Raw genomic sequence first — 16,478 nt, forward strand, 5'->3', positions numbered from 1 at the left:
ATGGTATTTGTCCATAATGATGGTTTCCTTTCTAGTCTAGTCATTGATTTTTCCATTCTACAAAACACTTAGTCATGAATGTTGTGTTTATATGCTCTGTTACAGAAACATCCCGTACACCAGAAGCAGCAAAGGCTGTCGCTCATGTGCCACTACTTTGAAAAAATCCACATTTCTTCCTCCCATTCCCATTCTCCCATCCAAGGATAGGTCACAGTGGAAAGATTACTTCACTGGTCTTATAAAATACACTAGAGCAATCCCACTTCCTAAAGGAACCACACCCTTATAATCAGAAAAAGAGAATACTGAGCCAACACAAAAATAAAAAGATAGCTTATGTGAAGCCATCCCGTCTCCTTCAGAATATCTGTCCCCTTCGGGCAGGAAACATTTCTCCTCAGTGTTCGTTATGGTACCAAGTATAACTTTATAGACAAGTGAACTCACAAAAGAAATTAATGATAAAACCTAAAAGGCTTTTCCTAACATTTGCTTTCCTTTGTTTATTTTTAGTATCTTTCTGTAAAATCACATCTTAAAAAAAGAAAGGGATAAAGGATCAAGGAAAGATGAAGGAGAGGATATGAAGAAGTAGAGTAGCATTTTATATACCCCATCTTCAAGCCTTACAGACAGCTTGCAAGGTAGGAGCTACTATGCCCATTTTACAAATGAAAAGCTTAAGGTTTTTAAGGGGGTAACTTGTCCATGGCATACATATACTAATAAGCAAAGCCAGGTTTCAAACTCACTGGCTGACAAATACCTAGAATTCAGTATTTCTATATTTCCAGGTAAATGCAGAGCTCTTGACAATCATTTGAGCTAATAGTCAAGCTTAGAGAAAAAAAAAAAACTACTATGATAGAATCATTTTATTCTTGAAATCTGATAAAACTGGTATAGACTAAAGGTCATCTTGGCCATAAATCAATCTTATGAAAGTGTCTACAAAATGCCTAGTTTTAAGCAACGTAACTTCCTGATGAGTCCTCTGTAATAAAGTAGCTGCAAAATGTTTATATAATGAGGCAACTTGTTTTATGAGATTACTACCCACAGACTGGTCAGGAGTTGAGGTCTTGTATTACTTTTCTATGATGAGTAACAATTACCACAAATTTAGCAGCTTTAAAAAATCCAACTTATGGGAGTTGAACAATGAGAACATGTGGACACAGGGAGGGGAACATCAGACACCGGGGCCTGTCGGGGATGGGGGTCAAGGGGAGGGAGAGCATTAGGACAAATACCTAATGCATGTGGGGCTTAAAACCTAGATGATAAGTACAGCAAACCACCATGGCAATATATACCTATGTAACAAACCTGCACGTTCTGCACATGTATCCCAGAACTTAAAGTAACATTTTTTAAAAATCCCACTTATTAGTGCATAGTTTTGTAGGCCATAAGTCCAGCATGACATGGCTAGGTTCTCTTTAGCATCTGGAAGGCAATAAGTGTGTACCCACTGACTGAATACTTACTTTTCATGTATGCTATTGTTTCTCTCCCTCCTTGACCCTAAGGATCATTACTGCCTTGATTTCTGAAACCATTGATTAAGCGTGACTATTTTGATTCAACATATCATGTATACTATTTTCAATTTATGTCACTTTCTACCAGAATTCTAGGATTATCCCCAAGATTTCCCTCTTCTTCCTCTGGTGTACATGCTCCACCTAATCCCCCAGATTGGGAGTTTGATGGATTTGCCCCCCAGGATTAGGTCACGTTATATGGCAGAGTTAACTTTAGAAAGGGAGATTATCCAGGTGGTCCTGACCTAATTGCATGACCCTTTTAAAGGCAGAGTCTTCTCTGGCTGGCAGTAACTACTAAAAAAATGGGGACCTCAGTACTACAAATGCAAAGGATTGAATTCTGCCAATAACAAAAATGAGCTTGGAACTGGACTTTTCCTTCAGAAAAAAAAACTTTCCTTCAGGGAAAAATTCAGCCAGGCTGACACCTTGATTTCAGCCTCATAAAATGCTAAATAAAGGGGATTCCATGATAATCAAGACAAGGACTCTGTCCTCATGGAGCTTAAAAACCTATCAAGGAATAGCCAGGTGTGGTGGTGTGCATCTGTAATCCCAGATACTTGGGAGGCTGAGGCAGGAGAATCTCTTGAACCCGGGAGGCGGAGGTTGCAGTGAGCTGAGATCGTGCCCCTGCACTCCAGCCTGGGGGACAGAGTGAGACTCCATTTCATCTCAGATGAGCCTGGGCAACACAGCAAGACTCCACTCCATCCCATCTCAGCTGTCTATGCTCTCAAAGCACTTCTGAATAACACCAAAGTAATCCATATCACATTGTCCCAAAATTGCTTATTCATACATTCATCTCCTCACTGTTTTGAGCTTCTTGAGGAGAGACACCATGCATGCACTTGGCACATGGTAGGAGGCAACAACAATATTCACTGAACGAACTGAATGAATAAATACTGATGCCTTAAGAGGCAATGAATTCCTGCCTTACAAATATTTAAACAAAGACTAGACAATCATTTAGCGGGAGATGCAGAGAGAATTGAAGCATCTGATTACTGGACCTGATTACTGAGTAGGATCCTCCAAACCTGAGTTTCCTTGGGACTAGATGAAGAAAGTTGGGAAATGAAAAGTCACAGAGAAGAGAAAGTGCTATGTTCGAGGAATAGCAAGTGGCTCTTTTGCTTGGACAAGAGAGGACAGGATGGAGATAGGATTCCAGCAAGAAAGAGGTGACACACCCAAGAAAGTAAAGGGAAATTATTGAATAAATCTGTTCTTTAAGAGGAATGGGCAAAGTAAAGTATCCACCCTGGGATGCCAAAGCCAACAGAGATGAGCAACAGCATGTGGCTATTTCCACCTATGGATCTGAAGGGGCAAAAGAAGTGGAGTTACCAGAACCCTGTGAAAGAGGGGTTGCTTGATGTGAGTCATGGCCTGGGTAGAGAAACAAGACTTGGTTACTGCCAGAATCAAGGACTGCCAGGAAGAGAGGGGAGGAATAAGTATCCAGACATCCACCTCCCTCTGTCAGTGGCCAAACCCAGTGAAGAGCCAGAGAGTGAGGAAGCCCCAGTGAGGCATGTAGAAGCCAGGCCCCCAAATCCCACAGCAGGGCAGAGAATGCACCTGAAGGGTCCAACAGAGTGTAAGCAGCACAGATGGGGAAAGGGAAGCAGAGCCCGACTATACCAGGTCTCGAGGGGCAGGTGAGGGGCTTGAGCACCATTCAGTGAGCCCTCAGTAGCCTCTGCAGAGTTTGAGGCATGACCCAGGCCCTTCCTGAGGATGACTAATTTAGTGGCTGTCATCAGAATGAACTCTGAATGAGAAGAGACAATAGAAGGCAGGGAAACAATCAAAGAAACCACCAAAATGGTTGACGCGGAAGGTGAGGTGCCTAAAGGAAGGGATGAGCTCGTCATTGCTCTCAGCCACTCACAGGCTCCTCCTGCCCCAGCAGCTTGTTGCTTACCTTCCAGGTGAGCAGGGCACAAAGTCCTGGGGGTGGAGAAGCAAGCTTTTCTCTACACCGGGAAAACACGTCTGTTGTTTAACTTTTTAGGCTCCCACTGATGTTCACTTCACCTCCTTTCCTCTGTGGCTGAAATTACACTGAGCATTGCCAGCAGAAAGGAGCAGCGGAGGCTGAAGGTCACATCTGGAGCAGAGGGCAGTCACTGAGTTGCTTAGCACAAGAAGCCGCTAAACGGATAGAGACCCACAGGGAGAAAGCTCTGCTTGATTATCAGTAGCCACTTCCTAAAGATTCTGATGTCCTGATGCTTTTCTACCCTCCTCTTCCTCACAGTGACCAAACCATCCTTCCTACGTTGCCCCTTCCAAAAACTGTCTTCCTTGGGCCTCATGTCAACGGATTTCCTTGGGACTCATTTTCAGGCTTTAAATCCAAAGGCAATCTGACAACTTTATGGGCAACTAGACCAGCACAGAGATGACCAGAAGATTAATATTGTTCCGTGAAGCTTTCTGCTTCTGCACGAGTACATCCAGACTTTCTTCTTCCATTACCATTGCTCTTGTCTCCATGGAAGCTACATCGCACAAAGTGGGCACAGGCATCGGTGGACAGAGCCAGAGTGACTGCCTGGTAGTGCCCTTCATCAGGTAGATAGGAAATAGCTCCAGCTGTATTTCTTGTTTTCTGTTCAGAATAATAGTCTTTGGTTGTATTGGTATTATTATTGAAAGTTTCCTGAAAAAGAAAAAGCAGTTGCTGTTTGAGTTCTCAGCTGTTTTCTGATACACTATGCAACAAGGCCTCATTTGATTGGGATTTACATCTTATTTTCTTCACTGCTTCATGAAAAGCTTAGCACCAGTAAGAGGATTATTTACAACATGATATTGCTGAGGCCTGGAGAGACTTTAAAGATTTGTCTCTGAACAAACTCCTTGCCAGGCTTTTCAAGATCAAGGTGCAGAGGGAAAGAGCGTCCAAAAAAAGCAAAAGGCTGAATTACCACACACTTAGAAGTTCTTCCCATACTTGTGGCATTACCATTTATCATCAGCAACATGAATCAACAAATCTCGATAAATAAGTTTCTATTTCAGATTAAAGGGTGAAATGATACAAAACAGCAACACCAAGCATGTCACACACACACAAACACACACACACACACTCTCTCTCTCTCTCCCCCTCCCTCTCTCTCTCTCCCTCTAACCTGTTCTAAAGCAGTCCTCCTCCCATGATTGGAAGCCACATTCCAACTGGAGTTCTTACAACAAATAAAGTGTTTACGAGAATCTTCCCCACTAGCCCCACATCTGCCAGTCTGTCCACTTCCAAGGACAACAAGAACACCAGTCAACCAACCCATGGGCTTTTGCTTAGACTCAGGGCTGTGGTGGAGACAATCAGACACCCCTCAATGGAAAATAGCAAGGCCAGTTGAAGGCCAAAGTGGCAAGAAACCACTTGGAAACCATGTGTGTGTGCCCTGAAACAGTAAATAACATTGTGTGAATTCAGTCATTCATTCTGTTTATGAAGTCGGCACACAATTATTTATCTTACTACAGATGTGTTTTTTTGTGACGTGTTTTTAAAAAACAATTTTGATGACAGAATAAAAAACCACTTTCTTTAACCCTCCCAATTTTTGTTCCTAAATCTGTTTTCTGTACTAAGAACTGCACAAATGATTTGCATTGTTATTCTGATGTAATCTAAATCTCTTTTCTATAACTAGACTGGTTTCTTGTCTTTCAAATAGACACATGACAGCTGCTTTCCCAATAGAGCCCTGTGCAAAAAGGGGAGGTGCAACCCAAAGAGGGCTGGCAGCTGGAATTTCCCCAGTGTGGGTAGGAGACCTGGCAAGCTACGGGCAGATGGAGAGGACTACGTGGACAGACAGGACCCATGCATTGCTGTGGCCATCGCTCATGCAGCTGCTCTTCCTTCTATCTTCTGAAGGCTGGCTCTTGGCTGGGGGCTTCACTTTCAGAAAGAACCCCACTTTTGCAAGCCTCGAGGATCAGCTTCTACTCTTGAATCCTATTTTCTTGAGCAAAAAAAGAAATGAATCAGTATTAGAAAGCTCTGAGAACAGGGAAAAGTGAGTAAACAAACTTATTTTTTCCTCTGAATGGAACATAAGTTCTTCATGGGCAGAAGCATAGTATAGATGGTTCGTTGTAAACTATTGATATAATATTAAAATCACCCAGTTAGGGGCGTAAAGGGCTTCTTTTTAAATCAAACTCTCCCGGAACTGGGGAGGAGGAGAATACCAGGGTCTGGACTTTTTTGTTTTTTCAAGAAAATATTGTTTTGGGTTTTTTATTTTTGTCAAAAATGTCATTTTTCTGACTGTGAAATAAAAAAGGTCTATTTTTTTCAGCCTACATTAAGCAGTTCAGCTTATGAATGTGGATGGCCTCTGGTGTTGTCATTAGAATGAGTTGTTTAGTGTACAGTACTCAAAGACAATATTCTCAAACCATTATAAGCAGGATTTTTTCATTCTTCATTCAAGTAAACATGTATCAACTAGCTTCTATGGGTCTGGTATGGGCAAGGGATATTCTTTGAGAATCATTTTCCAGGTAGAAGTTTATAATGAACCCCTACTTTTACCTCACCAATTAGTAATGGCACGTGCTTGAAAAGCAGCTGTCCAGGATCTCACCTACGTGATCTGCACATTCAGAACGGGGAGCACTAACTGGCATTAATGTACATAGGAGAAAACATATAGCACAGCACTTACACACACTGACTCTGAAGCTAGCTGTCTGGGTTCAGTTCCCACCTCTGCCACTTGCTAGATCAATTAGAAAAACAATTTCTCATTCAAGTAATAATACAAACAATTTAGATAAGGACTCAGCACATAGTAAGGTACTCTACTAAGTGTTAGTTATTATTAAGAGCCTGGTTTAACGGGGCTCTAAGCCACCACCCAGAGAAATCACTGAGAACCCAAGGCCTAGCCTTCCTCCTACTGAAGAGTCATTCCCTCCACTCCCCACCAGCCCTGCTGACGCTGCCTGTCTTGCTAGTGATGCCACCCTAATAACATGAATGCCTTCACCACTGCCTTCTCCAGCCTCTCAATGTTGCCCTCTCAGTCTCCTGAGTTGATCCTGTGGCTCTCTCAAATAGAAGGGAGGATTCTCTTTCCATCATTGTTGTAACTTTTTACCAGACCTTTAAGTGTGACCGTGATCTCTCCATTTTTTAATAAATCTCCCATAAAGGGTAGCTTACTCTTTTAGTTTCCTTCAGAACTATCTTCCAAATAACTCAAGAAAAGCAACTCCCTCAGCAAAGTCAGAAAATATTTGAATGGCAGCTTAAATAACCTGCTCAACAAGTCTCTTCCCACTGATTATGCTACTGTTCCACCGAGGTAGTTAGGCATCTTGATCTCGCCCTATACGTGAGTATCATTATACTTTTTGTACAGTAGTACCCTCTTATCTGTAGTTTCACCTTCCAGTTACCTGTGATCCAAAGATAGATGGCTATAGGCAAACCTCACTTTATTTTGCTTCATAGATACTGCATTTTTTTTTTACAAATTGAAGGTTTGCAGCAACCCTGTGTTGAGCAGTCTATCGGCACCAATTTTCCAACAGCATGTGCTCACTTCATGTCTGTCAGCACTTTTTAAGAATAAGCTTTTTTTTTTTTTTTTTTTTTTTTGCGATGGAGTCTCACTCTTGTCTTCCAGGCTGGAATGCAGTGGTGTGATCTGGGCTCACCGCAACCTCTGCCTCCCAGGTTCAAGTGATTCTCTCACCTCAGCCTCCCAAGTAGCTGGGATTACAGGTGTGCACCACCACACCTGGCTAATTTTCATATTTTTAGTACAGCCAGGGTTTCACCATGTTGGCCAGGCTGGTCTTGAACTCCTGACCTCAGGTGATCCACCCGTCTCAGCCTCCCAAAGTGCTAGGATTATAGGCATGAGCTACCACGCCCAGCCAAGAATAAGCTATTTATTATTTAAGATATGTATGTTGTTTTTCTAGACAATAAGCTACAGTGTCGTGTAAACATAACTTTTGTATGCACTGGGAAACCAAAAAAAAAAAAAAGTGTAACTCACTTTACTGAGATATTTGCTTTATTATAATTGTCTAGAACCAAACCTATAATATCTCCAAATATGCCTGTACAGAAAATAAGATTTTAAAAGACAGAGATCACATTCACATAACTCTTAATATAGTATGTTGTTATAATTGTTCTATTCTAGTATTAGTTATTGTTGTTAGTCTCTTGATGTACCTAATTTACATGTTAAACTTTATCATAGGTATGTATGTATAGAAGAAAATAGTATATATAGAACTCAGTACCATCCTTAGTTTTAGACATCTGGTGAGGGTCTTGGAAGTGGATCCCCAAAGATAAAGAGAGACTATTTTATATCCCCACACATACCTCACATCAACACACACAAGCATACACATGCACACACACACACATAGCCTTGCATAACACCTTACTGGAGAATTTTAGTCTCCTTATCTTGAGGATCAATCAAAAATTCCAAATTTTCTTTACCATATTTTCAGGACACCTATCAAATTCTCATGCAAAAAGAGCTCTGAAGTCTGTTAGCCCCTGTCTGGGACTACATATAAGACTTCCTTAATCCTGTGTTTTTCCTGATGTTTACCTGTTAGCATTTCTTAAATGGTGATCAGGAAACATTGACATCAAAATCACCTGAGCAGTCTTGTTAAACATTTATATCAGCTGGGTCAGAATCTCTGAGACCCTAATTAGGATGGCTATTATGAAAAAGTCAAAAAATAACAAATGCTGGCAGGGATGCAGACAAAAGGGAACTCTTCTACACTGTTGGAAATGTAAACTAATACAGCTGATTAGGAAAATAGTACAGAGGTTCCTCAAAAACCTACACAGAACTACCATATGATGTAGCAACCCCTCCACTGGGAACTTATCCAAAGGAAAGGAAATCAGTATATTACAGAGACATTTGTACTCCCATGTTTATTGCAGTACTATTCATAATAACTAAGATGTAGAATCAACCTAGGTGTCCAACAACAGATGAATGGATAAAGAAAATGTATCCATTGTGTATATATCCATGTGTGTATATATACACAATGGAATACTATTCAGCCATAAAAAAGGATGAAATCCTGTCACTCACAATAACATGGATGGAACTGGAGGACATTATGTTAAGCAAAATAAGCCAGGAACAGAAAGTTAAACATCACATGTTCTCACTCATCTGTAGAAACAAAGAAAAAGTTGATCTCATAGAAGTAAGAAGAAAAACAGGATACTAGAGGCTGGGAAGGGTAGGGGGAAGGGGGGAATAGGGAGAAATTTGTTAAAGTATACAAAACTTCAGCTAGAAAGAAGTACATTCTAGTGTTCTACACCACTAGGATGACAATAGTTAACAATAATATGTTATGTAGTTTCAAATAGCTAGAAGAAGGATATTGAACACTCCCAACACAAAGAAATGATAAATGTTTAAAATGATGGATATGCTAAGTACCCTGATGTGACCACTGTACATTATATGTATCAAAACATTGCTACGTACCCCATGAATATGTACAAATATTATTTATCAATTTTTTAAAAAATTAAATAAATATTTTTTAAAAAACAAAACAGAAAAGAATCCCTGGGCATAACAGTCAACATTTTCAATTTTTATAAGATCTACCTTAATATACTCTGAAGTTTGAAAACTACTGTTCTACATCATTTTGAAATATATATTGTTTTGAAACAAACATTAACTGCATTAACAAGCATTATGTGTCTATCTGATCACTTAAATTATTGGAAGCAATTACAGTGATATTGAACATAAAATCCTGTATGCCATCCTTTATTATTTAAAATATGCTCCATCACTAAGGTGAAGAATGTCTGCAAGGCAGGAAAACCTCTGGTCTCTGGAACCAATGAGAACAAGTCAAAGAATTGGTACAAATATACAATTGAAGCCCCTAATAGCAAGTCCAAACAGCCTCTTAGTTAAGTACATGAGCATTGCAGTCAGCAAGACCTGGATTCAGTTCCCAGTATGGCCAGTAACTCCTTGTGTGACCTTCAATTTTCTTAACAAGTCTGTGCCTCATTTTTCTTACCTGTAAGATTTAGGTACTAATAGAAAACATCATAGATTTATTGTAGGAATGAATCAAGCAAATGTAGGCAAGGTATTCAGTACAGTACACAGTAAGCCCAGTAAGTCATTATTTCTGATAAAAAGTACCCCCAGTGGGTTCCAAATAAACCAAACAGCTCTCATCTAAATAAAATCTTCAAGACTGTTAGTGAGCTGCTGGCCTGATGCCACTTTGCCGTCTTTCCAAGTACCTGGATACCTTGATAGTGTGATCTTCAAATCACGACAGAGCAAAGCAACATGAGTCCAAACAGCATTCTACCAGACAACTCCAGCCCTAGAGAAGAGTCAAGAAAAGGAGGGCAAAATCCAAAGAATAAACCATCTTCAAAGGTGGGACAGATTCACTCAATAGATATTCACAGAGCACCTGTACCAAGCACTATGTGGTGCTGGGAATGCAGCTCAGAACAGACTCTGTTCCCTTGTGGAGCTTATACCCCAGTGCAGGGAAGCAGATAATAAACAAGTAAATTAGCAAAATATAAAATATACAATATTGTCTGATGGTGAAATGTGCTATAGAGAAATAGAAAACAAGGTTGGGGGAAAAAGAGAGCCAGGGTGAATAATCATCAAGATAAAGCAGAAAAATCTATTACAAAAGATAAGGGAGGAGGAATTGCTTTTCCCTAATCTCTGTCATCCACTCAATACAGCACTTCAGACATCAGATTTGTGGGGGTTTTCCACACATGACAAGCAAGCAATTCTATAGCAGACACCAGCTGAGTATCCTCTAATTCAATTCAATCCTGACACTGTCCACCTATAGATAGCGTCAGATCCTACAGGTTGAAGGCTCAGTACCACAAGACAGCCCCTCACTTCAGATACCAGTGGTAAGTAGTAGATTGTCACTATGTCTGACTGACTGGGTATAAACCAGGGTTCCCACAACCCGTTCCTTGGGTGCAATTGATTTGCTAGAGTGGCTCACATAACTCAGGAAAACACTTTATTTGCCCATTTATTGTAAAGATGCACAGGGCAAGGTATGGATCAAGTGGCATACCACCCTCCAGGAACCCCCACAAGTTGATCTATTAGGAAGCTCCCCAAACCCAGTCCTTTGGGCTTTTATGGAGGCTTCATTACATAGGCATGACTGGTTAAATCATTGGCTATTGGTGATCAGTTCAACCTTTAGCCCCTCTACCATACCAGGGGGTTGAGAGTAAGGGTTGAAAGTCCCAACCCTCTAATCATGCTTTGGTCTTTCTGGGTGACCAGCCCCATCCTGAGGCTACCCAGGGGCCCCCAGCTACCTCATTAGCAAACAAAAGACACATAGAGTGGTCAGGCATAGTGGCTTACTCCTGTAATCCCAACGCTTTGGGAGGCCGAAGCAGGAGAACCGCTTGAGCTCAGAAGTTTGAGACCAGCCTAGACAACATGGTGAAACCCCATCTCTACAAAAAATACAAAAATTAGCCGGGTGTGGTGGCATATGCCTGTAGTCCCAGCTACTCTGGAGGCTAAGGTGGGAGGATTGCTTGAGCCTGGAAGGCAGTGGTTGCAGTGAGCCAAGATCGCACCCCTGCACTCCAGCCTCCGTGACAGAGCCAGATCCTGTCTCAAAAAAACAAAAACAAAACAAAAAAAAAGACACCCAGACTCAGAACTTTTTAATTTCTCTGCCTTTTCAGTCATTCTACTGGTGTTATCCAGCACTCACTGTGCCCAGAGGTCTCTGTGGAAGAAGCAACTGGAAGGACCCCGGCCCCTCCAGGAGTTTACAGGCAGACCCAGAAAGAAGGTTCAACCCTTTAGAGTGAAAGCAAGCAAAGGAATGAGCTTGCTCTGGGGTGTAACCAACAAGTGCAAGAGGGGACTAAGGGCTTCAAGTGATCCTGTTTGGAGCTAAATTTTATTTTCATTATGAAGGCCCTTTGGAAGGAGTGAGGACAGAGATATCTGCGAGTCAGTCTGTGCAGCTCCTCGCTGCTGGGATAAGTTCTGGGTGAGACTGTGCTCTGGCGGCACAAAACAAGACCCCAAAGAAGGGCCACAGTATGAGCCCCACTGGCAGCTGCTTGCCACAGGGAAGCCAGTCACAGACAAGGTTATTAAAGCCCACACCTCCACTGCTGGATCCCATTTTTAAGATTGAAAAAAGAGAAAATTAGTGCCAATTTACAGGTCAGAGCTACCGAAAACTCAAATCATAATTAAGAAAGGGAAAATTATATTTACCGGGAAAAACAAATTGCCACAGAGGGAGTGCTGGAACAAGTACTAGGAACACACAGTGCCCATTTCATTCTTTTCTCCGGTCAGTTTAAGGGTGTTTTAAAAGCAAAGAGGCAGCAGATAGAGAGGAAGCTGAGGGAACAGTGCAAACACACAGAGGAACAAAACTGGAGGGGGGGCCTCATGATCCTGAGCCAGACGTGGTCCAAATGGAATGCAGATCTGATCATGCTGCTCCTCTGTTTAAAACCCTGCAGAGGCCACCCACTCTGCTTTAAATAAAGCCCAAATTCCTTCACGTGGTCCACAAAGACAGGCAGAATCTGGTTCCTTGCCTGGCTGTATCTCACCGTTTGCCAGAAAGGGATATACTGGTTGGTTTAAGCCAGGCAGGATCCACCGCTGGAGCCAGACGTGGTATCCAGTCCATGCCAGATGCATAGCTGAGCAAAGCAGAACCCAACCTTAAAGACAAAAACTCAAGTCTGTTAAAGAAATTAAGAAATAGACACCAAGGAAGCAATCAACAAATACCCATTTTAAAGGTAAATCAACTTTCCAAAGCAGTGTTCAAGTTTTTCCACTATGTAAAAAAGTATTCCATCACTCCTGCATTGCTTAGAGAAGCTGTGATTCTTAGACTCAGACAGAACTGTGGAGATAGAGCCGAGTCTAACTCCCTCTTGTTACAGCAATTAAGGCATAGAAAAGTGAAGTAATCACCCCAGGATACATATCAGTTAGTGCCCTTGAAAAGAATAATACCCAATTGTTTTTATTTCTGAGCTAACACGCTCCTTCTAGTATGTCATTACTACACAACCAGGACAGAATCAAACCATAGGATTCATCTATTGTTATTCTAAAACATACAGTTTATTGGCAGACAGAGTATGTTTGTTGGGTTTGTAAGGAAGGGAGTAGGTAGAAAAGAATGAAAGAATGGAAAAAAAGAGCAGTTTTAATATCATTTTAACTTTGTTTTAATTCATAAACTTTCCTTTTTGTATTTTATTTTATATGTTTATTTTAGATTCAGGAGTTAGAGCTGCAGGTTACATGCATATATTATGTAATACTGAGATTTGTGTTTCAATTGAATCTGTCACCCAAATAGTGAACATAGTACCTGATAGGTAATTTTTCAACCCTTAGCCTCCTCCCTCTCTCAGTATTTGGTTTTCTGTTCCTGTTAATTCACTTAGGATAATGGCCTCCAGTTGCATCCATGTTGCTGCAAAAGACATGATTTCATACTTTTTTATGGCTGCATAGTATTCCATGGTGTATATGGACCACATTTTCTTTATCCAATCCACCATTGATTGGGCACCTAGGTGGAGTCCATTTCTGTGCTATTGTAAATTCACAGAACTTTCTAATGCATTTACTAACACTAAAAGCAACAGCTTTTCTTACAGTTGAGAAAATGTGACATCCAGAACTTTGATAATAAGAATCCATATAGTAACAATAATTGGGCTTGTAAGTCCTGGTTCCTGGGCTGAAGACCATTTGGGGAAAAGAGAAGTTGTTGACTCTGCCCTCAGCACTGGTGTGCTTGGGATCTTCTAGGGGATCCTCATTTGGAATGGCTTTGAGGAAGCACTCTTCAGGGTACAGACAGTAAACACTCATGTTGGTCAATTTTCTTCAATCTTTTTTTTTTTTAATTTTACTTTAAGTTCCAGGATACAAGTGCAGAATGTGTAGATTTGTTACATAGGTATACGTGTGCCACGGTGGTTTTATACACCTATCAACCCATCATCTAGATTTTAAGCCCCCACATGCATTGGCTATTTATCCTAATGCTCTCCCTCCCCTCGCCCCCGACCCCCCAACTGGCCCCAGTGTGTGTTATTCCCCTCCCTATGTCCATGTGTTCTCATTGCTGAACTCCCACTTATGAGTAAGAACATGCGGTGTTTGGTTTTCTTTTCCTGTATTAGTTTGCTGAGGATGATGGCTTCCAGCTTCATCCATGTCCCTGCAAAGGACATGATCTCATTCTTTTTTATGGCTGCGTAGTATTCCATGGTGTATATGTACCACATTTTCTTTATCCAGTCTATCATTGATGGGCATTTGGGTTGGTTCCATGTCTTTACTACTGTAAATAGTGCAGCAATAAACATACATATGCACGTGTCTTTATAGTAGAATGATTTATATTCCTTTGGGTATATACCCAGTAATGGGATTACCGGGTCAAATGGTATTTCTGATTCTAGACCCTTGAGGAATCACCACACTATCATCCTCAATGGTTGAACTAATTTACATTCCCACCATATGTTGGTCAATTTTTTTAAATCACAGAGCATAATGTCTTCATCTATGTGGTCATATATGGCAGTATTTCCTTCTTTTTTCAATGCTGAGTAATATTGTATTTACGGTTGTCACTTGGTATCTACCCCAGATTGGTTCTGAGAGCCCCGAGGATGCCAAAATCCAAGGTTGTACAAGACCCTTATATAAAATGGCATAGTATTTGCATATAACCTAAATACATCTTCTGGTATACTTTAAATCATCTCTAGATTACTTTTAATAGCTAACACAAGGTAAATGCTAGGTAAATAGTTGTTATACTGTATTATTTTTTATTTGTATTATTTTTATTTTGGGGGAATTTTTTATATACTACATTTTTCATCTGTGATTGCTTGAACCTGTGGATACAGAGAGCTAGCTGTATATACCACATTTTCTTTATCCATTCATTCATTGATGGGCAGTTAGTTTGTTTCCACCTTTTAGCTGTTGTGAATAGTGCTGCAACAAATACGAGAGTGCAAATATCTCTCTGAGATCCTGATTTCAACTCTTTTGGATAAATACTCAGAAGTAGGAATGCTGAATCATATAGCAGTTCTATTAAAGGACAAATGCGGCATGATTCCACTCATATGAGGTATCTAAAATAGTCAAACTCAGAAGCAGAGAATAGAATGGTGGTTATCAGAGATTGGGGAGAAGGGGAAATGGGGAGTTGCTAGTCAACAGGCATGAAGTTTCAGCTGTGCAGCATGAAGAAGCTCTAGAGATCCACAGTACAACATTGTGCCTATGGTTAACGGTCCTGTATTACACACTTTAAAATGTGTTCCGAGGACAGATCTCATGTTAAGTGTTCCTATCATAACTTTTTTTTTTTTTTTTTTTTTTTTTTTTGGTAAATCATAAAGCAACATGGGCTCTAGGGCCTGTGAACTCTCAGCCAGGTCACAAAACTGCATTTCATATTCAGGGCCGAACAGCTAGTAAGAGCCAGTTATGGGCGTGGGAAGAATGAATCAAAAATTGGCAAATCTTCCCAGTGGCCTGGCAAATCTATCCACTAGAAGTCACACCTCCTCCAGGTGAGGAGGGGCCAGTTCAAAGGCAAACAGCTCACTCAGAGGGAGTTTGTCTTAAGCCGTTATTTACTTTAGTATCTCAGCAGGAATTAGTTTAGGTGAAGTGTGGCTCGCCTTGCTGCCCTGCCCAGATTCCTCCCTCTGGCCTTCCTCTCCTGCAGGCCTTCTTTTACCCTCTGGCCCAAATTCTCTTCCTAATATAAGTTGAATTGTGTGATTCTTCTGCTTAAAACAAACACTTTGACAAATGTAAATGTTTGTAGAATAAATCCCCCCTTGTTAACACCCATTAACACCCAATAAACCCCCCCCCTTGTTAACCCATTAACCTTTGTTTGAGGTCCAGATCCCCTACCCATAATTCATCCTGTGCTCTCATCCACCAAACCACAGAGGCTACCTCCCAGGTCACCTTTACTTTCACGCCTACCTACTCTTATTCTGGCTGTTTTCTCCACTGAGAGTCCTTCCCTGCCTTAACTGTAGAACAAAGCTTGACCAATTTTTAAGGCCCAGGTAAACATTATCCCTCCTCTCAATTTTCCTCCATAGTTTTCCTTTTCACATCCCATACCTCCCCATCCAAATATAACATTATGTTTCAGTCATTTCTTTCCTTTTGGTTTCCTACAAGGCAAGAACTGTATTTTACCCACCATTGGGTTGCAAGCCATTGTGCAGACCAGATGCCCAACTAATGTCCATTGAGTTGGATTGAATTATTTAATATCTGTCTTGCTTCAAGCCAGATTCAAATCACACCTTCTTTCAGAAGTCACCCTAAACTATCCTAACTAGCCTCAGCCAATGTCTTCAATCAGTCTGATTCCTCCCTCTCTTAACTCCAAATCTACAAGTGCAGCTCCAGATCCAAATCCCAGGACCCAGTATGAACTGAGTCACCCAGACCAAGTAATTCCAGCCCACATTCCAGAGCTCAGCATCAAGTCACCCTTGCCAATCTCACATTTACTTATTAACTTATTTAAAAAACATCTGAAAGCCTACTTTGCACCAGACCCTATATCAGGCACAAAAGAAATAAGGATAAGGAAGTTAAGAGCCCTGCCCTCAGGGAGCCCACAGTCTAGTTGAGGAAGGTAAGAGGTAAACAACAACTCTGTTGCAAATCCTTTATCATATCTTGTTTAATTCGCAGTCTCTCTGCTCCATTTCTTGTTCTTGGGATTCTTTTTGCCTTGATTCCTGTTTCAGAAACTCCAACTTTCTTT

Source organism: Pan paniscus, chromosome 1 (assembly GCF_029289425.2).
Source record: "Pan paniscus chromosome 1, NHGRI_mPanPan1-v2.0_pri, whole genome shotgun sequence".
Lineage (NCBI taxonomy): Eukaryota > Metazoa > Chordata > Mammalia > Primates > Hominidae > Pan > Pan paniscus.